The sequence below is a fragment of the Acomys russatus genome, chromosome 13 (assembly GCF_903995435.1).
Source record: "Acomys russatus chromosome 13, mAcoRus1.1, whole genome shotgun sequence".
Classification (NCBI taxonomy): domain Eukaryota; kingdom Metazoa; phylum Chordata; class Mammalia; order Rodentia; family Muridae; genus Acomys; species Acomys russatus.
In genome coordinates this window covers 49,113,876-49,134,514 of record NC_067149.1, presented here as the reverse complement: position 1 = coordinate 49,134,514, position 20,639 = coordinate 49,113,876, and the positions used below count along the sequence as shown (strand labels likewise).

At 41.9% G+C, this 20,639-nt stretch overlaps 1 protein-coding gene and 1 long non-coding RNA gene across 2 annotated transcripts in view; both read right to left on the bottom strand.

Annotated features, from left to right (window-relative positions):
- The window catches only part of LOC127197402 (murinoglobulin-1-like), a 342,405-nt gene that overhangs the window by 138,895 nt on the left and 182,871 nt on the right, over positions 1-20,639 (bottom strand). The gene's annotated exons all lie outside the window — the stretch shown is intronic.
- Positions 10,141-20,639, bottom strand: part of LOC127197408 (uncharacterized) — an 83,401-nt gene continuing 72,902 nt past the window's right edge. The window contains exons 2-3 of the long non-coding RNA XR_007831669.1: positions 12,817-12,868; positions 10,141-10,200 (exon numbers count right to left, since the gene is read on the bottom strand). This is a non-coding gene — a long non-coding RNA (uncharacterized LOC127197408). The remainder of the gene's footprint in view (positions 10,201-12,816; positions 12,869-20,639) is intronic.

The window sequence follows — 20,639 nt, the reverse complement described above, 5'->3', positions numbered from 1 at the left end:
ATTTTCCTGGCACTAAATGTCTCTCTCCGTTCCTGTGTATGATGTGTTTCTACCTGGAAGCATTATCTCTCCCTTCCCCATCCCTGCCCCTGTGTTAGAAATCGAATTCACAGATTTGAAAGTGGTCAAGCATTTTACCATGAATCGACCATTCTTATCTTTTGATTTTCAGAGAATGGGTCTTGTTATGATGGCCAGGCTAACCCAGAACTTACTGAGTAGCCCAGGTTGCTCTCGAATTTGCAATGCTCTTGCCTTATCCTTCAGGAATGAACTGACTGCAGGCCAGAATCACCATTTCTTGCTTACATTGTAGCCTGTTTAACTCAGACACACATCATGGTCTTCCTTATGGAGGTAAGGTTGCCTCTTTGTTGACCTTCATGGTCTGAGGTTTGCATTATTAAAGCAGTTGTAAAGTGTTCACATTATTACAGTATTCTTCTGTTTGAATGTCATTTCTGTTCATTGCAAATGTGGGTTATAGTGCATGGTACTGAATGAACACAGAGTAAATTTGGATCAAGTGATGAAAGAATCATAGGTAGAGATTCTCTTGAACTATATATTTATTCACCAAGTTTGTTTAGTATTTGTATTGCAGAGATGAAGAAAAATGATTATCTTGAAGGTTCCTGGGTTTGGGGATTCCATCAATACCTTCTCCACAGACACGAGGTTCAAGCATTTTCTTTCTCTGTGTATTCAGAGAGAAGAAAACAACACACAGGAGGAATAGGATGTAACTGGGTGTGGACAGCAGGGTTTTCTGTGGAAAGCTAACTGGTGTGGGGAAGAATGGGATCCATCAGAGTTTCTATTGTAATCTACAATATATTTTGGTAAGGAAGGCAGCAGGGGGTAAGTATGTTGATGAAAAGTTGTATAGCTCTGTGTTTTCACACAGTGAGAAGGGTCTGAGTTCACATTACAAAAGTTCTGAGTAGTTTTAAAGTGAAGGAGGTCAGAGACAGCCTTGCGGTAAAGAGTATTCAGGTCTCACCTGTGCTGCAGGGGGCACTGTATTCAGCAAATGCCACTTCATCTGGAAAACAAGAGAGAAAAACTTGAGAATGAAAGTTTTGATGGGAGAAGATTTTGTGGAGGACAGTTGATGCATTATGAATGACCATTTTTCTCATTCAGGACATGGATGACAGCTGAAAAGACATCTCTCTGCAGAGATCAGACAAACCAAGTGAAAAGATTTTTCCTCTCTTGAAACTATGAGTTGACACTTTTATACTGGGCCAGCGGGATGGCTCAGTTGAGAAAGGTGCTTGCGCCATTCCTGATGAACATAGCAAGTTTGCTCTACAGGATCCACATGGCAGAAGGAGAGAACCCATTTCCCCAAATTGCCCTCTGACCTCCACAGGCACCCTGGCATGCCTACCTCCCATTGAATAAATAAAAAAAAGTGTAATAACACCAGAATATTTTACCCTGTGGGGAAAATCAGAGTCTGCTCATCCTACAGCGTTTGCGTAGAGGACTAGCAGCTATCCTTGTAGAGTTGCAGCCTATCTGATCTCTTTCTATACTTCTGATATATATATATATATATATATATATATATATATATATATATATATATATATATAGAGAGAGAGAGAGAGAGAGAGAGAGAGAGAGAGACTGTCAAAAATTTCACATGCTTTAGGGCCCTTCATTATCACTTGCTCACCTGTCTCATAGTAGTCATAGACTTTCACAATGGCAGGCTGCAGGTTCCTTACTGGGATGTCTTGTTGAACGGTGAAGGAGAAGGCCAGTGTCTGATTGGTCACCTGGGAAAGAGAACAATAATCCAAACTCAGAGAGGTGGCCACTAGTTGTCTTCAGCGTGACTCAGCCCTTGGTATTTGAAAGACAGTTATGCGTTGGATGATAGCGTGTAACCTCAGAGTCACTGTGTCCATAAGTGCCCACATATGTGGATGGTGATATGGCTTTAGAGTAGGGACCTGAGGAACTGAAGCAGAGGCTCCTGGGAGTCTATACTGGAGGAGGCCAGAAGAGGGCATCTGACCCCCTGGATCTAGGGTTACAGGCTCTGTGAGTTGGCATAGGTTCTGAGAACTGAACTCTGGTCTTCTGCAAGAGCAGTGAGTGCTCTTAAATGCTGAGCCAAAGAAAAATGACATCCAGTGTGAACAGAAGAAGGCTCCTCTCCAAAGACTTCCTTTAGAATCGCTTTGCTCCTGCTGTGTGCTTCCCACATAGACTCACCAAGAACGACTGGCCACCTAGGCATGTCTAGGAAGGCAGGAAGGAATCGTACCTGATCCACGTATAACAAGACATTGTTGTTGCTCACTTCTGTTCTGCTAACGTGCTCTGATCTCTCAAGCTGAAAATGAGAGAAAACATCTGTTACTGAAAAAGCAAAGGCCTCAGGGGTGAAAGAGGCAAAAGAACTGTGGGGTTGAAGGTGATGAGAAGGAGATGTCACCAAATAAATTTGAATGAATTAGGGAAAAAACCTTTTCCAATAAGAAAAAAATATGCTTAGAAAACTGTGAATGCCACTCTACTGAAGGCCAGACTGAGTGTGATCTGACTTAGTAATAGGTATTTTTAGATTTTATTTGAAGGTCAAAATAGCCCTGCATTCGATGGTACTTACCTCATATTCTCTGTGTATGCATCACTCCCTGTACCCTGTTATTCATCCTAGTTTGTTGTTAATTTCTACCGTCCTTAAAACATCTAAAACCACATCTCCAAGATTTGACATTTAATTTGTCCCCTTAATCATTATTGACCAGGTTCATTGTGACACTTTAAAAACTGGTGCGCTCAGGCTCCTTTCTTACATTTCCTGTGCTGGCTGCAATCACAACCAATACCTATGTTAGTGCCAGCATCACTTTGACACAGGTTGTCATTATTACGATGGTGTCTGTAAGCTCCTGTCTTGAGGACACAGAAAATCCAAACAGGTCTACTTACCTTCTTTACTGTTGGTTTCAACGGAATGAAACCAGACACCATTTTCACATCAGCAATCACCGTGTTGGAGGCTGGGTGGCTCCCTATGTAACTACAGACCAAAGAAGTGCATAGCAAGAGAAATATTAATAGTTTGAGTTTGCCTTCATTGAGGTCCAGCAGCAGTTCCTGATAGAGCCAGTGGGACATTTTCATATCTTAAAATAGATGGCCCTTCCCATCAGTATAAATAGTATTGAAAAGTGCCTGGGCAACAGTGTCACCTGGACAGTGCATTAAAAACAGGTGGATCTGCAGGGCTTGCTGCCCAGCCAGCACCATCTGCTTACCGAGCTCCAGGCCAGTAAGAGACCTAATCTCAAAACCAAGTATGTATGGAACCTGAGGACTGATGGTAACACTGTCCTCTGTCACACACACACAGGCACATGTGCACCCTCAACCCCCATGCACACACAGCACACTGAGGTAAATAAGAGGACAGGTCACACTGTGATGTCTTCTTTCCATCCAACATCCTTTCGTTTTTTAGAGTTAGATCCTGTTTCTAGCTATATTTTATGAGAAGCTTTTTGATGACTGTAAGAAGAACTGAATATGTTTTTTAAAAAGGAATCTTTTTAGAAACACTGGAATTTTTAGCCAGGCAATGGTGGCACATGACTTTAATCCCAGCACTTGGGAGGCAGAGGCAGATGGATCTCTGAATTCGAGGCTAGCCTAGTCTACAAACTGTGTCCAGGTCAGCCAGGGTTATGGCACAGAGAAACCCTGTCTGGAAAAAAAAGTAATTTTTAAAAGACCAGAAAGGATTTCTTTGTTGGTGAGGAATTATAGGCTATGTTAACGCCTCATGGAAAAGAATAAGTTTTTTTTTTTTGTTTTTGTTTTTGTTTTTTGTTTTTTTTTTTACTATGATAGTGCCAAAGAAAGGAACCCTGGCAGCCGACTAATCAGAAATTAGAATTCTACAGTTCATCATTGTTCACTCTGCTGGAGTCAAGCATCTTTTATTTCAAAGAGAAAGCAGAATCTCTTCAGACACCTCTGACCCCACCCTGTGAAGTGTTCTAGGAAGATGGCGCTGTAGTCGACCAGAGCCAGACAGACACTCATACCTGATCTCTAGCAGGATCTGGAAGCTGTTTTGGCCTTGGGGGTTATCACAAGTTAGAGGTACTGTCTGTACATGCAGAGCAAACGCAGACTGCTGCTTCTCCAGGTGCACATTGTATCTCAGTGTTGTCTGGTGAGTCGTGAACAGAAATACTTTACCTACATTTCACTGCGACTTCGGATGCATTTCCCCAATTCTGAGCATTATGTGTGCAAGTAGGTAAAGGGGGACCTTTCCATCCTGGGGAAAGATTCTTGCAGCTGCATACCCACCCCTTCCCCAGGGTCTCACCTGAGCATACACACATCCTTCTCCTGTCATGTTAATTTTATAGTCCCCAGGAATGTCTGTTAATGGGACCTGCTGCAGTAACAGGCGATTACTGTCCTCCACTTGAAAATTGTGGGAAAATGTTCCTGATGATTGGATGGTCACTGAAGACGTTTTCTGACTTCTGGAAAAAGTAAGTGCTCCATACTTGGACAAAGCATGGAGAGCCACCACAGTGTCCTGAGAGGGTAAAGAAAACATTCAGGAGAGCATAAGGTCCCAAGGGCTTGAGCTTCTTCCCAAAGCTCATTTTAGCTGTGACAAAGGGTCATGAAGTTAGTTTAGCGTACATTTGAGAATCAAAACATTCCCCCTCATTTTCCTCTTTACACAGAGTGCTCTAGCACTTGCAAATCCCCCCAGCCAGCAGAAAATACTTTTTTAGACTTTATTTCCCCAGCATTTATGGACTTTTTTTCCTTTGGGTGTGATTCCCATGGTGCTGTCCCCCATCTTCTCACAAAATCCCGTGCCTGTTCTCATCACCAAACCTTCTCCTTCACTTGGTGAGGAGTCAAGAGAAACCTAAACCATGACTAAGTTCAGGGCATGCCTCAGTGTTATCAGATCGAAAATCTGTCATCGAGAGTTGTCCTTCTTTGCCTTGGTTTTTGGTGGCCTACTCTGTGGGAATGTCTACCATGCCCCAGAGGGCATCTCACAGAGGATCCTTCCTTATCCCAAGATAGGTCCAGAAACTATCCTGTCTACAGAGACCAATGAGAGAGCAGAAATAAATGCACAATGAAGGTTTATTATCACAATGCAGACTGTCATTTAAAGGAAAGCATGAAAGAGTTGAAGTGCAATAGCTGGGTTCCTAGTGTCATGGAAGGTTTTTTTCTTTGTCATTTTATTTCTCTTTAGAGAAACCTACCATTTCACTCTATTTCTCTGAAGATTAACTGTGCCATATAAGCCCAGAATACCGAAAGCATAAATTATTGATATTATAGTTGATGTTTTTTGGGGCACCGGTGGGGGCAGATATCACCTCATGAGAATTATGCTGACTAGATGATGAAGCAATTTTTAAAAAAGATTTATTTTTACATATATAGTACTCAACCTGCATGTATACTTGGGCACTAGAAGAGGGCATCAAATCACATTATAGATGGTTGTGAGTCACCATGTGGTTTCTGGGAATTGAACTAAGGACCTCTGGAAGAGCAGCCAGTGCTCTTAACCACTGAAACATTTCTCCAGGCCTAAAGCGAATGGCTCACAGTCCTGATTATTTCTAGCATCAAGAGGTAAAGTGGGGCAGCAGGAGCAGCTGGCAGCTCAGAGAAAACTGAAGGTCATCTATCCATATACACCATTAGGAGAGTCTGTCAGGAGAAGCGAAATAGCAGCATCTAAGGCAGCAGGACAATAAGATGCCAGTTTGGTCCAAAGAGCATCTTTCAGGTACTCCACGTGCTATTCTAGAGTGAGGGAATTACATCTAAGATCCTGGACACTCTAGAATTTTTGCCATTGTTTTAAGGCAATGATTGGATCTGGGTTAGAAGTTCTCAGTAACATAGGCCCATTTCATTAATCATGGCAAGAAGAGAACTCCTGTGGCTGGGTATAGAAACCAGGATAACTTAATATAGAATGTATTATCCCTTACTTCCTACAGACTCAAAATACTCAAGTGCAACATTTCCTTGATTCTTTCCCCCTTTTCCCCCTTTCATCATTCCTGCATCTCTTGTTCAAATCCCCTAACTGCACGGGGATTCTGAAGGAAAATCACTCACCTGTGTGGAGGAGAAGCCTCCATAGGGATTCTGCTGCTTTGTGAGCCACTTCACAAGGCGCATTGCCAAAGCCATGTCCTTGGGGCTCGGGGCTGGCTGGGCAGCTATGAGAGCCAGGAGAATATAGGCATTCATCTCCACTACAGGAGAGGGAGCCCGGAGCTCATACAGAGAATCCTCTGATCTCCTGGGTTCCTTAAGATTCTCCCAATGAGTGGAGTTGCCTTAGGGTAAAAATAAAGAAATAATTAAAAGTGTGAGTAGTCAAAAAAAGTGTGAGTAGTCAACACACACACATGTCTACACTTAGGAATAAAGAAATCCAAATGGTTGTAGTAACTTGTAAAATTTTTCAATCACAGTATCCCAGAGTTATCGATTCTCAGCAAAAGTCTGCAATTGGTGTGATGGGTTTTGCCTGAGAAAGACTGTGGACAGAAATTTCTAAGATATTGATGAAAGTAAGTCCTCAATGGCAAAACATGGCTTGTTCAGTGTTCAGGCCAATGACTTAGTAAAGTTTCCCATTGGTTTCAAAGTTGCAACTCGAATAGCAAAGCCTTGAAGCACAGTTTCTTTTTTGTGTTCTTCATACTTTTTGCTGCTCCTGATATGTATATATGCATCAGAGAGAAAGGGTTAAGTTTTAACTGTATTTACCTTGGTAGGAATTGTGTACATTCTACTATGATTTTACATTTGTTGATTTTGGTCAAACTACTAGTAAATACTGAAGAGAAGGCTTTTGTAGAGACGAAAGACTAATTGTGTTTTTGTTTTGTTTTTGAGACATAGTTTCTCTGTGTAGCCTTGGGTGTCTTGGGCTTGGATTTGCAAACCAGGCTGGACTCAAACTCACAGTGAACCAGCAGCCTTTGCCTCTCAAGTGCTGGGATTATAGATATGAGCCACTGCATCAGGCTAAATGACTAACTTCTTTCTTTCTTTCTTTCTTTCTTTCTTTCTTTCTTTCTTTCTTCCTTCCTTCCTTCCTTCCTTCTTTCTTTCTTTCTTTCTTTCTTTCTTTTTTGTTTTTTTAAGAGAGAGAGTTTCTCTGTGTAGCCTTGGCTGTCCTGGATTTGCTTTATAGGCCAGGCTGGCCTCAAACTCACAGAGGACTGTCTGCCTCTGCCTCCTGGGTCCGTCCAAGGAGAAACAGCAGTATGCCACAGAGAAGAAGCTAAAATGTAATGTTCTTTCCACACTCCCGTTGTCTGACTCTGTACCAATCAGAGAGAAACATGATGATGACACATTATTACCTTCTTCTATAGCATCATTATCAAGTGACTTCAGGATTTTCTTTCTCTTATCCTGGTTCCCTGCCAGAGTAAAAGCATAGGCCAGCAGTGCCTTAGTGTACACAGAGTTGTGGTTTTCCCTTTGCTCTATTGTCTTCCAGGATGACTCTAGGCAGGTCAGGGCTTTGGAGACAACAGGATGCTGTTGGCAGAACAATGAAACCTGAACTATGTGAAAAAGGGTCCTAGGAGGTAATGGAGCAAACATGGAGGTTATAGGAATTTTAACTTTTCAAATCAATTTTTCTGCTTCCCTCTCCCCTCTTATCCTCTCTCTCTTCCACCCTTCATTATTTCCTATCTTCCACTTGTTATTGATTATCTATCTATAGTCTATCTTTGGGAGCCATTCATATATATATATATATATATATATATATATATATATATATATATTGCATTAGATTGAAAATTCAGAGTAATAGGGACACTATTAAAGCCTGTGTTTTCAAGTTGATTTTTGGACCATGTCTAGTATTTCATTGAATAACTGGATGCTCATGAACGGAATCTGACAAAAATAAAGGATTTTTTTGTTTGTGTGTTTGTTTACTTGTATTTTTAAACAAAACAAAACTGCCACTTGGCTTTAGGGAGGGTAGAAAGCCATAGGCTTTGCACCAGTTTGGGAAGGTGGAGAAGCAATGTGGCACTCACTGAGTCTGGGAGGGAACTCTCCAGGAGGGCAATGGTTATATAAGCAGAGAGGGTCAGTCCTTCTTCTACTCCTCCCTGCAAATAAAAAGGTGGGAAATAGGCAAACTATATAGCAAGCAACCCATCAAAGATGTTTCCCCCATTCATGGCCAGTCCCCTGTATTCAACAGAAGTTCTCATTCATATCCTCCTTATTAAAAGACCACATTGCTAACCTAGATGCTCATTCCTCCCCGTGGTAAATAGTGTGACCTGACTTTGAAGGGTTTGAGTTCACCATACTTATAAGTAGTTCAGAAAAGATCACCTTTATGACCTTGTTGAACAGCCATCCAGAGCTCCTGAAGCAGCCGTGGTCCTGCTGCTGCTGGGAGAGCCACTTGAAGGCATCAGTGATGTGCTTCTCATCAATAAAGATGAACTCTCGAGCTTGGGCAAAAGACTTGAGCACAAAGGCTGTGAGCCTGACATGGGAGGGAGAGTGGGGAAGAGGGAGCTTGTGTTGTGGGGGCAGAACCAGCATACATGGGTTTCTAGGGGCCCACACCTCTAAGCAATCAGTCTTAGGGTCTCTGAGTACATGCAGCTGGACAAGGTCTCTGCCTACACCAAAGGCAGCCTCCAGTCCTTGGTTCTCTTGGATGTGGACACACTACAGTGAGGTTTTAGGTGCTTCCTGATTTCTTTCTCATTTCTTCTATCTTGTTTCCTCTTTTTTTTTTTTTTTTACGCAGCACAGCTGCACCCTCGTCTGAAAGGATTCCCCTCCCCACATCTGATGATTTTCTTTTGTAGTTAAGAAAAAAATCTCCTCTCCTAAATCCCTAGTTGTGTATTATCTGCCTCAAAAATTATGTCCCTCTTTTTGGCTTACTTCCTGTTTCTACCACCCTCTATTTCTTTTGTCACCTGTTGGTTGTTTATATTTGTGTTTTATCTCAATAATGATTCTTATGTAATGCAAGGCCAGATGAAGAGTGGCAATAGCCTTTCCAGTCTCAGTATGAGCATCTTTGGATGCTCAGCAATGTGGAGGCAGGCATTTAATGATGAGAGATCTTGGTGAGAAATGTAAAGGTCAGCTTGTTGAGTTCAGTAAAACATGTGGTACAGAGTCAAAGCAGATGAGGCTTGAGACAGTCTTAGTTCTGCAATGCATAACCTGTGCTGCCTCCAATATGTGCCTCTGAGGCCCTGGCATTGGTTATACTTCCATTAAATAAGTTGCATGTATAGTTGCCATGAGGAACAAGGGCTCAACAAGGCCTGGCACACAGTGGACTCTTCTTACCAAGTGTTTCCTTCACGTTGCCCATCTTCATCCCCGTAGATGCTGTAAGAGCCATCCTTGTGTTTGTAGTTCAGCTCTGTCTGATAACCTGGAATGGAAGGCTCTGCATGTGTTTTAAGGCTACTGGTGCATCAGAGAATGGCAGGTTACAAGTCTGAAGCCAGAGAGACTCTCATGGACCTCAGCTTTTAGGACTGACAGAGAACCCTGCACAGCTTTCCCCCTCCAATGCTAAGACCCACTTCCGGAGAAAACATTTAGAAGAACAAAACAGGGGTTCCGAGCCTTACTGACCAGCAATGAGGTAGTCAACGGCCTTGGATTTGATCTTCTGGGTCAGCTGTTGGGTTTCATTCAGGTATTTCAGTACGTAGATATTAGGAGCAAAGAGGACCATGTTCTGCTCCCCAGAGCCATAGGGCATGTGGAGAAGGTTTTGTATGTTTTTTATGGCTGAACCTAAGATATCACCTGGAAGTGAGAGGTGTGACATCAGAACAGCCATTATCTTCAGGAACAGAAATGACACCTGCAGTAGGATCGCTTCTCAATGAGGTGAAGGAATTTTTAGGGTGAGGTGTGCTGGGATAGAGACAAAAGAGGGATGTTGAAGAATTCCAGTGTAGTAGTTCAGGAGCTACATATGGAATCACGGTGGGGGAGGAGAACTGGTAGTGACTATTGTCCCAAATCCTCCAAGATGGATTGACTCACCCAACACAGAGAAATGAGCTCTGGCTGAATCGGTCACTACTGTCGGTGGGAGCACCAGGGACAAGTTTTCTGATAGCACAGCATCTTAATAAGCAAAACAAATGGGTAGAGGATCATGTCTGTTCTCTGCATTTCTAGAGTCCCCTAAGGCCAGTTGCTTTAGAACTGTGCCTTAAACTTTGATTTTTTGCCTCCTTAGAAAATTTGTCTTGATATAAACATTACAAATCCATATTTCCTAGTACTTCTGGCTTGCCAAGCTCCACTGCCTCCCCTTCTATCAGCTGTTGTATTACAGCAAATCATCTGCCCAAAATGAATGTCTGAGTCTCTGTGATCTGTGATCCTCTGCTTCTGTTGATGCCTTATTTAGCTATTCTATTAAACACATGAAGATGTGTTTATTGATTAAATTTTTGTTGAGGTAAGTTGTGTGTGTGTGTGTGTGTTAGTTTGATATTAGTGTTTTCTGGGATTAGGGACCTCCAGTTGAGAAGATCACTCCATAATATTGGCCTGTAGGCACATCTTGGGGCATTTTCTGTTTTAATAATTGACGTAGCAGAGCCTAGCCCAGGGTGAGTGATGCTCCATCTGAGCTGGTGGTGCTGTGGTGTATAAGAAAGCAACTTGAGCAATTGAGGGAGAGAAATTTAATAAGCGGCATTCCTCCACAGCTTCTGCTTCCATTCCTGCCTTCAGATTCCTGTCGTGTGTTCCCTTCATGATGGACTGAGACTGCGTAACTGAAATAAACCTTCCTCTCCATGTTTCATTTGGTCATGATGTTTCATCACAGCGATGGATAAGACCATGTGTGAATCAACATCTAGTATGGGAGATGAATTCGAAGTCAGCTTTTGTTCCTCCTGGGTTGCCTTTGGAGGTTTCACTGATCCCTCCTGTGTTGCTGTCATGAATGGCTTTCCTATGGTGGTGGTGGGGGGCATGGATGGATGACTCTAACAACTAAATGTCAGGAGAGCAGGAATTGGCCAATGGGAAGAATAGGGCCTTTGTTATCCTATCCATGGCTTAAAAAAAATTAATCCCCAGTGACCCTCTTCATGCTCTTTCTTTCGTGAAAAACATTTAAAGAATGGATAAAGAAACTGTGATACATTTACACTATGGCATACCACTCAGCTATTTACAAAAAGGAATTCCTGAAATTAGTGGACAAATTCATTTAACTAGAAATAAGCATAATGAGTGAGTTAATCCAGAAACGGACAGACTCAAATGATATATACTCAGTTATATCTGGACACTAGCCCAAGGGGCATGTCCCATGAAAGTCTTCACTTATCAGGAGAGTGGGACAGAAGGGAGGACATTCTATTGGGACTTTAGGTGAGAGAAGCATGGAAGAATGGGGAAATAGAAGGATCTAGAGGGTCCTAGAAACCTACAAGTAGAACATTATGATGCACAGATCTGGGTCCACTGGTCCTGCTCAAACTATGGGACCAGCCAAGGACAATAATGCAGTAAACATCAAACCCCGACCCAGATCTAGCCAATGGACAGGACATTCTCCATAGATGAGTAGAGAAAGGGGACTGGCCTTCACATGAACTCTGGTGCCTCATATTTGACTATGTCCCCTTGATGGGGAAGCCTGGTGGCACTCAGAGGAAGGATAGCAGGCTAATAAGAAGAGACTTGATACCCTATGTGCATATACAAGGGGAGGAAGTATCCCTCAGTCACAGTCATAGGGGATGGGAGTAGGGTGAGAGCGGGATGGAGGGAGGAATGGGAGGATACAAGGGATGGGATAACCCTTGAGATGTAATATGAATGAATTAATAAAAAGGGGAAAAAAAGAAAAAGCATTTAAAGGATTTTGCTTTATATGATGGGTTTCTTCTACCCATTCTGTTAGTAACTGTGATATTAGTTTATAACTTTCACAAAGAAATTTGCTTCATTTTATCTCTTTTGTTAACTTTCATGTAACATGGATTTTATATTAAATTAAAACTATTATTCCAAATTAAAATTTTTTATGACAAATATGTTTTGAGCAAGCACTACATCAACTCACTAATACAGGTGCCAGCAATGCAGTCATCACTTTGAGTGTACAGGCTCTGTCTTTATGCTTGTCCCTCAGAAGGGGCAGTGAGCTTCCCCTGTGTGATATGCTACTGTGTTTCCATTGCAATAGTCAGCTTCCAGCAAGGGGCAGAGATAAAAGAGCAAGTCATAAAAACAACCACTAAAAGGAAATGCTATGCTGAATACACATCATGATGTCGCTTGGCTTATGGGTGGGATTTATTCATTCGTACAAGTTTTTGTATTCAATTATTATGATCTGAGTGTATATATATATTCATTTTGAAGATATTGTCTATATCCTCCCAATTTTCTTTTTTCTGTTTCTTCCTTTCCTTCCTTCCTTCCTTCCTTTCTTATTTAGAAAATTTCAATTGTGACCTCTTTTTTGCTATTCCCTACCCATAACTTTCTAAGCACTGAGATGGGTTAGGTAAAAACATCTCTGTGTTGCAAAGAAAAGGGCTTTGATGAGCTCTGAGTTCCCATGAAACTATGACTATACCCTTGACAGATGCCTCAGGTCAGTGACCTTTATGAGGCTCTTGGTCTTGCTGTTTATTCATTTTTAAGCAGTTAGAAAGTATTCAGCATCCTGGTTTTCTTACAGGAATATTGCAAGAGATCTGTCCTCACCTGATGCACAGAAGAATGAACTGAAGGTGTGCTCCTTCTTAATTCCTTCAGGCTTGGACAAAAAGACAGAATGTTCAGACAAGAGGAATTACTTAGTATGCAAATACAAAAATGCTGGATACTTGCTGGAGACTTTTTTTTTTGAGTGGCAATTTCTTTACTTGTGAAGCCATGGACTGGATTCAGATGACTTAACTTTCCACCATATCAAGATTGGCATAAGCATGAAATTTTGGGCATGCCAGGTCAAAAAAAGGTTATAAGGAAAGATAATAAAAAGGAGGGCATGTGATAGGATCAGAAGGAAGAGGTATAGCTCCAAGAAGATAAACCGGTACAGACCATCCCCCAAGCTTCAGTTAAGAGAATAGGAAGGGAAAAGAAACCAGAACATACACCGATTTAAAAGCATGGGTTTACTACTTGCTATGACATATCTCAGGGTCATGTGTTATCTTTTACTTTTCATCTATGTATGGTCAACACTGCTCCACTATCTGGACTCAGCACACTGCCAGTCAAGGGGGTCTACTCACCTCAACTATCAGGACTTTGACAACCGTGTCCCTTTTCCCCGTTTCAGGCACTGTGGGCACATCAGAGCCACAGGCCTCTGGGGACTGTTGTGCGTCTGCAGTCACAGAGAAATTCACATTCCCTGAAACACATGGTCCATGGAGCTGAGCTCAGATGTGCCACAAACTTGCCATCCACCAAAGCCCAAAGATCTGCAAGGTATCGTCAGTCGGTGAGCAGTGCAAGGACTTTCCCAGTATTTAATAAAGAGGTAAGCTGAGCCAGGTGTGGTGGTGCACTTCTTTAATCTCAGCAGTGGGAGGTAGAAGCAGGGTCATCTCTGTGAGTTAGAGGCCAGCCTGCTCTACAGGGAGAGGTCAGGGCAGCCAAGGCTCTGTGTAAGAGAAAGGTAACCTGACTGAAAGCTTTCTCTCAGAAACCCAATAGGAAGAAAGCAATTTAAGAAACCTTCCTATACTCATCATTTTTGGACAAAGCCCTCTTACAAAATTTTTCACTCACCTAAAGATTTGGGAGTTACCAACCAGGATTCGGTGTGCCTCCCATTGGCACAGAGGCAGTAAGAATCTTGGTCTTTTGTCACTGGGACAGCTGTGAAATCAGGAGAGGCTTCCAGCTCCACTCTCACCTGTGGTGCCGCAGAGGGGAAGATAGCAGAAATGTTACCATATAAGGACAGTACTTATGTGTAGGAGGAGATGGGTGAAAGAATGTGAAGGACATTTGTGTTAAAAAGACATCAGGAGTGGTGCTTTAAACAAACACGTGCCTTAAATGTCATGGATTTCATATGCACAAACATGTCCACAAGTTTATTTACCTATCACAATGCATTATTGTAGGGAGATAATTATATATTTCTCTATCTCTGTTTTATTTTGATAGCAGCAATATATTTACCATACTAGATTTTTAACTACTAACGTATATACTTGCTTCTAACAAGTAAAACCCACTGTAAACAGTACGCCATTTTCTCCTGACTAGAGCCTCATACATCTACATGGACTGTAGCTTTCAGTTGTCTACAGAGGCCTCATGGAACATCTTGCCTCTGTCAGTACAGCATGTACTGCTTAAATATTGGCAAAAAAGTCACCTAATACATCTTATGTAGAGTCCATACTGTTAAACTCTGTGCTGTATATGTTTAGCTAGAGTCTAGGAATTAAGCATTTGGAACCAGTGTGGAGGGATTTAATACAGTCTTTTCCTTCCTTTCATTTAATTCTCAGTTATAATTTGCACACACTAATTGTCCTCGTCCCCTCTAGACAAGCTTAACTCAGAAAGGTGCTCACCCGGATGCACGAAGGAAGGTAGTTCTGCACAGTGGCCTTGAGCGTGAAGGCTTCTCCACGGATCACAGAGTAGGGCATCGTGAGCTCCACGAAGAAGGGCTGGAAGGCTTGGAGAGATACCACAGGGGAGAGGCCAAGTCCAGTGTCATTGGACAGGCAGAGGGCTCCGGCCTTCCACTCAGTGATGGTGTCAGGGACCGTCACTTCCATGTCAGCTACTCCTGAGGAGCTGGGGAGGGAGAAGGTGAAGCACAGGAAGTGAGCACATCTGCTGGTTATTGCTGAGATGGTGACCATTAACCATCATGGAACACAGCCCCATTGAGTCCTTCAGAGGAGTGATAGGAAGTGAACAGTGTAAACAGTACTCCAAACGGAGAAATAAAAGGTCTTTCTGTTGTCCTATTTTCCAACTCAGTTCATAGCCTCATGGCCCTTCAAAGTCCTAGTGGAAATTGGAACATAAATTTGAAGCTGTCTCTGAACTCCCATCTCTGAAATACTATACAACAAGTTTCAATCTGCATGGCCTACACTATGTAACTGTTTAGTGGCCTCCTCCATGTAGGACTGCCTCACTTACGGTGTTCCTGAATGGTTGTAAGCATCTAAAAGGTACATTATAATTTTTATGTACATTTTTTTCCGGGAGTGATGGAAATACATACATTTTATAATTGATGGGTTGATATGCTATGTTTTTCTTAAATTAGTCATTTCCTTTGTTTATGATACATTTTAATTAGAGAAACACTAGAAGACAAAGAAAAATTTCAATCCCAGCCCAAATCATACAACTGGAAATTACTTACTTTACTGTGACTAAATCCCAGATCCAGGTTTCAGGAAAATATTTTCGAATGGTCTCAGCAACTGAATCTTCAAGCTGCGCCTTCTCATGTGATGGAGATGTTTTTGCTATAAAGCGTTCAGCTCCAGGTCTTTGAGAAACCCTAGCTACACCCTCATTCACCATTTGAGGTGCTGTGTCAATGGAAGACATGAACATAGTACTTGAATACAATGAGCTACAACCTGCAGTGTGAAGGTAGCTTTATGTTTGGTTTCTCCTTGACTATTAAATACTGTTACAATAACATTGGAAACTATGCATTAAACCACTCAGTTTGGGAGTTAGTGTGCAGCACTCTGAAAATGACTCACACTAGAGTCAAGATTTTGAATGGCCAGTGCTAGTTGAGCATGAAGGGTGAGTATGTGCCCTTTGACTCAATGCCTTTTCTTTGACTGTTCTTTTTTTTTTCATTTTATTATTTTATTCATATTACATCTCGATTGTTAGCCCTTCCCCTGTTTCCTCCCATTCTTCCCTCCCTCCCACTTCCCCCCTTCTCCCCTCCCCTATGTCTGTGATTGAGGGAGACCTCCTCCCCCTATATATGCTCTTAGAATATCGAGTCTCTTCTTGGTAACTTGCTATCCTTCCTCTGAGTGCCGCTAGGCCTCCCCATCCAGGGGACTTGGTCAGAAAAGGGGCACCAGAGTTCATGTGAGAGTCAGATCTCACTCTCCACTCAACGGTGGAGAATATCATGATTGTCGGCTAGGTCTTGGTAGGGGTTCGAAGTTTAATGCCTATATTCTCCTTGGCTGGTGCCTTAGTTTGAGGAGGACCCCAGGACCCAGATCTCCCTGTCATAAAGTTCTTCTTGTAGGTTTCCAGGACCCTGTGGGTCCTACTATTTCCTTATTCTTCCATGTTACTCTTGGCTATAGTCTCAATAGGCTGTCCTTTCCTCTGACCCACTTTCTTGGTAAGTAAAGTTTTTCATGGTACGTATCCCATGGACTAGTTTTTTGATATAACTTTCACTGTTCTTACTTCTATTTGCAAGCCCTGGTTTTCCCATTACTGCTTCATCTCTATTCCTTAGGGAATTCTCTTCTCTTCTCATGAAACATCTACAAAAAGTTCTTCAAACTTCACACAGTGATTCTCTATTAGAGTAACTGTTGCATTTTGCCTTATTTTAAGGCAAAGAAGGAAGAGCCTTCAGCCTTCATCCTCCCTGTGGTACCAGCATGCATTTGAGCACATTTTGCTCTGGTAAGTTTGGGTTCTTTCTCTCTTATTTGGATGCTATACATGCTGTATAATTTTATTGTCACCTTTGATAAATAACTCACATTTATTTTTGTTCTGAAAATAAACAATGGTTTGCTACTTTACCTGCTATTGGTATATATAGTTTGGGATGTTTGATATTCAAGTTGGTTAATGCCATTAAACCCATGTCCTGGAAGAGAGATTATTAGTCAACCAAAATATCTCAAAAATCTGAAAAAAATCTCTGTGTGTATAAAAATTACAGTAACTAAATCAGGGATAGTTTCACATGTTCAATGAGGATTCCTGTTTCAATTGTGTTTTTTATACTCTCCAGAGAATGTAGTGAGCAGCATAGAGTTCATAGTGAGGCATATGCTTGGACCTTCTTTCTGATAAAATTACACTATTTTTAAAAGGTGGTGCATGCCTTTAATTCCAGCATTTGCTAGACAAAGGCAGAGCAGAGGCAGGCAGATCTCTGTGAGTTTGAGGCCGACCTGGTCTACCTACTGAGTTCTAGGACAGCCAAGCTACATAGTGAGAGCCTGTCTCAAGAAAACAATAGCAACAGCAACAACAATATAATAATAATAATAATAATAATAATAATAATAATAATAATAATAATAATAATAATAACAACAACAACAACAATAATAATGTCACGTACCCATTCTGGGCCAGTTTCTTCAACAGAAAGAGAAAAAAATTTAGCCTAGGCTGGGCACTTTCCAAGATGCAGTTTATATAGTGTTTCATTAAACCTAAATAATTCACAGAGCAGCATGTTAGAGGACAATATGGCTTACGTCCAGGTATTCATAGACGTCCTTCTCATTTTCTTTTCTTGCTGAGTATCCGATGCCCACAGGGGCTGTATCTCCAGGCCAGATACAACGGACTTGGTCTTTGGGCAGCTGGTAGGAACTTGGTATAGAGTCCTTGTGCTGCATTTCTGGCAGGTTGTATATCTGTAAGAAACAGGAGACAAGAGGTCCTCTTTCTTGGAAGACATGAAAAGAAGATAATGTTATCACAGCAAATCACTTTATGTTCAAGAAGCAACTGCAATCGTTGAAAGTACTGGCACCCAGAGTGGGGGTAGGGCAGAGTGGTGGGAGCAAGGGAACGCTCTTCCTGTTTCTTGTCAGACCCTTCAGGCAGTACATGAGTCTTAAAACTAAACACATTTAAAATATTTGTCAGCTACAACAATTGCTCAAGAAATCTTTTATTTAATAGATTAGGAGAAAGTAAAAATTCAGAAGAAAAACCTTTTAGGAGTACGCTTTCTAAAGCACTTTCTTCATGTGCACCATAAAAAAATCTTGTAATTTAAATAAAATTAAATTCTGGTTTAATTTATGTGTTTGTTCAAGACTGGTAAGTTCCCAGCAGTATTTGGACTAAAGATTTCTGTTTTTTAAATGTACATATGTACCATACATTTTAAAACATGATATTAGCCAGTGTCAATAATAATTTTTAAGCTATTACAGTGACTGCGTAACCATTCCTAATAAATCCTGTCTTAATTCAATATAAAGACGAGTTTCACTATCATTAACTTGGGTAAGACTCCAGGAAATAGTTTATGGTTTTAGTTGTGCTTCTGAGAATTTTTCAAACAATTTGAGAACCTTGTATTTCAAATTTTAAAACATTATATCTTTTTCTTATTTGGGAGACTCTTGAGATGTATAAGATTCCATTTGTATGAACCATTTCCTTTGGCTCCCACTGGCAGCTTCACTCTGAAAAGCTCCTCATGAGCATCTGAAAGGGAAAATCCACTCCTGGAGTAAGATAAGAGCAGTAATGACACAGAGGGCCTGGGTCACATACAAGCTTTGCAGCTTACTGACTGCTTTACTTCCTGGTTTGTCTTGAGTTTATTGGCTGAAGTTTTCTGAGGTGTTCTTCGGGATCTTATAATGTAGAGCTCCCTTATAGATGTCCTTAGCATTAAACGCAGTATACATACGTTCAAGAGCCCTAGTGGCTGAATGATCACTGCCTTATGCAGTACCAGGGGCTCCTCCTGCTCAGAGCCTCTGGGCTTGGCCTTTCTTGAGCAAAAGCTGACCGATACTCACGCAGGGGGGAGAGAGCTCAGCTTCAGGCTTCAGGAGCAACACGCTTTGGTCCACTGCTCTCAGGCCACAGAGGGACTGAGGAGAAGCTGTGACACGCAGATGGGCCTGTGAGGCAGGAAGACTTTGGGCTGGCTTGAAGCTTAGGTCCACCTGCAGGAAGGGAACTCAAGCTTAGCAGGGGTTCTGCCACATGGAGTTACCATGTAAGTCTGCACTGCATGTCTGTTTTTCCAAGCTGGGACTACTGCCAGAAGCTTAGCTGAGGTTCTTAGCCTCCCCCTTCTGCACTGGGATTGATTTAGGAAAGCAAGAGATGTGTCAAACTCTGAATAAAAAAGTGTTCATTTTGGCTTCCTAAAAGTCTTGCAAATGGACCATTTTTGGTATGTGTGCACATGCAAGTACTTGAGTGTGGTGTAAAGTACACGTGTGCGTAGGTGCATGTACCCATGTGTCCAGCAGAGGGCAGAGAATGGTGTGGGTGGCCTGCTTTCATTCTGTACCTCATTCTCTTGAGACTTTCAAGATCCTGGAGCTAAACAGGCAGCCAGAAATGAACAGTAATTCTGCCTCTGACCTCCACAGCATTGGGGCTATGGGAGCCTCGTGTCATGCCTCACTTTTGTACCTGAGTGCTGGTATCGGAACTCAATACGACAAGCGCTCTGGAGTCCTGAAGTTATTCCATTTTAAGGGACTTTTCACGATAAGTCTTATAGCTGGGGTGAAAAATTTAGTTTTCTTTTTTGTTCCTGAGACAAGGTTTCTCTGTGTAGCCTTGGCTGTCCTAGACTCACTTTGTAGACCAGGCTGGCCTCGAACTCACAGTGATCTGCCTGCCTCTGCCTCCCGATTGCTGGGACTAAAGGCGTGTGCTGCCACTGCGAGGCTGAAAATCAGTATTCTAATTGGAGATGTGTCTACATTTTTCTCTTTCTCTCATCTATCTATCTATCTATCTATCTATCTATCTATCTATCTACTAACTTTGTCTGGTCATCTCTATCATTCATCTCTCAACTCTTCCTATTTAATTTCAGTGGAATGAAGCAAGCAGCTGTAGCCTGGGCTGCATTGAAAGGAGGATCCTTTTACTGGTCTTGCATGAAATTATGTAACATGTAGGGTCTATGAGATGGCTCGGTGGGTAAAGGCACCTGCTGACAAGTTGGGTGACCTGAGCTTGATATTCTGGACTCATGTGGAGGAAGAAAACAGACATCTCAAGAATCCTGTGCATTCATACGCACATGTGCATGGGTAGATATATACAATAAAAAAACTTAAGTTATAAGACTTTGAGTTAGTTCATTATTAAGGATTCGGTTCCCCTCTCTTGCTTCCCCACTTCCTTGCTTTTTTCCTCTTCAACCTTCAACCATTTTGGAGGTTTGTGAATTGAAGTTTGACACTCTGGTGCTGTACACATCTTTGCCACTGAGGCAAACACCAATTACTGGATTTGGTTTACTTATCTGAAATCTGTGTCCTTAAAACACTCCAACCCCCTCCTTTTAAAATAGAATTTTTAGGAAATAAGTTCCTCACTTTGTTGAGAAGACACTTTTCAATTTCAAAATTTGCAGAATCTGCAATCACTTCTCCATCAGGCAAGATGGCATAGATGAACAGTTTAGCCACAGGGGCCATGCCGAACTCCACAGGGATCTCCAAGGTAAAGTTCCCTTTCTCTGGAGCTACAGGGACTGGGAGGAGATGGTAATGGATCAGAATGCTGACAAGAAAACCCTGATGACTAAACACAGGAATTCGAAAGACTGTCTGTAGGTGAAAGATGCTCTTACTGTTCTGTGATTG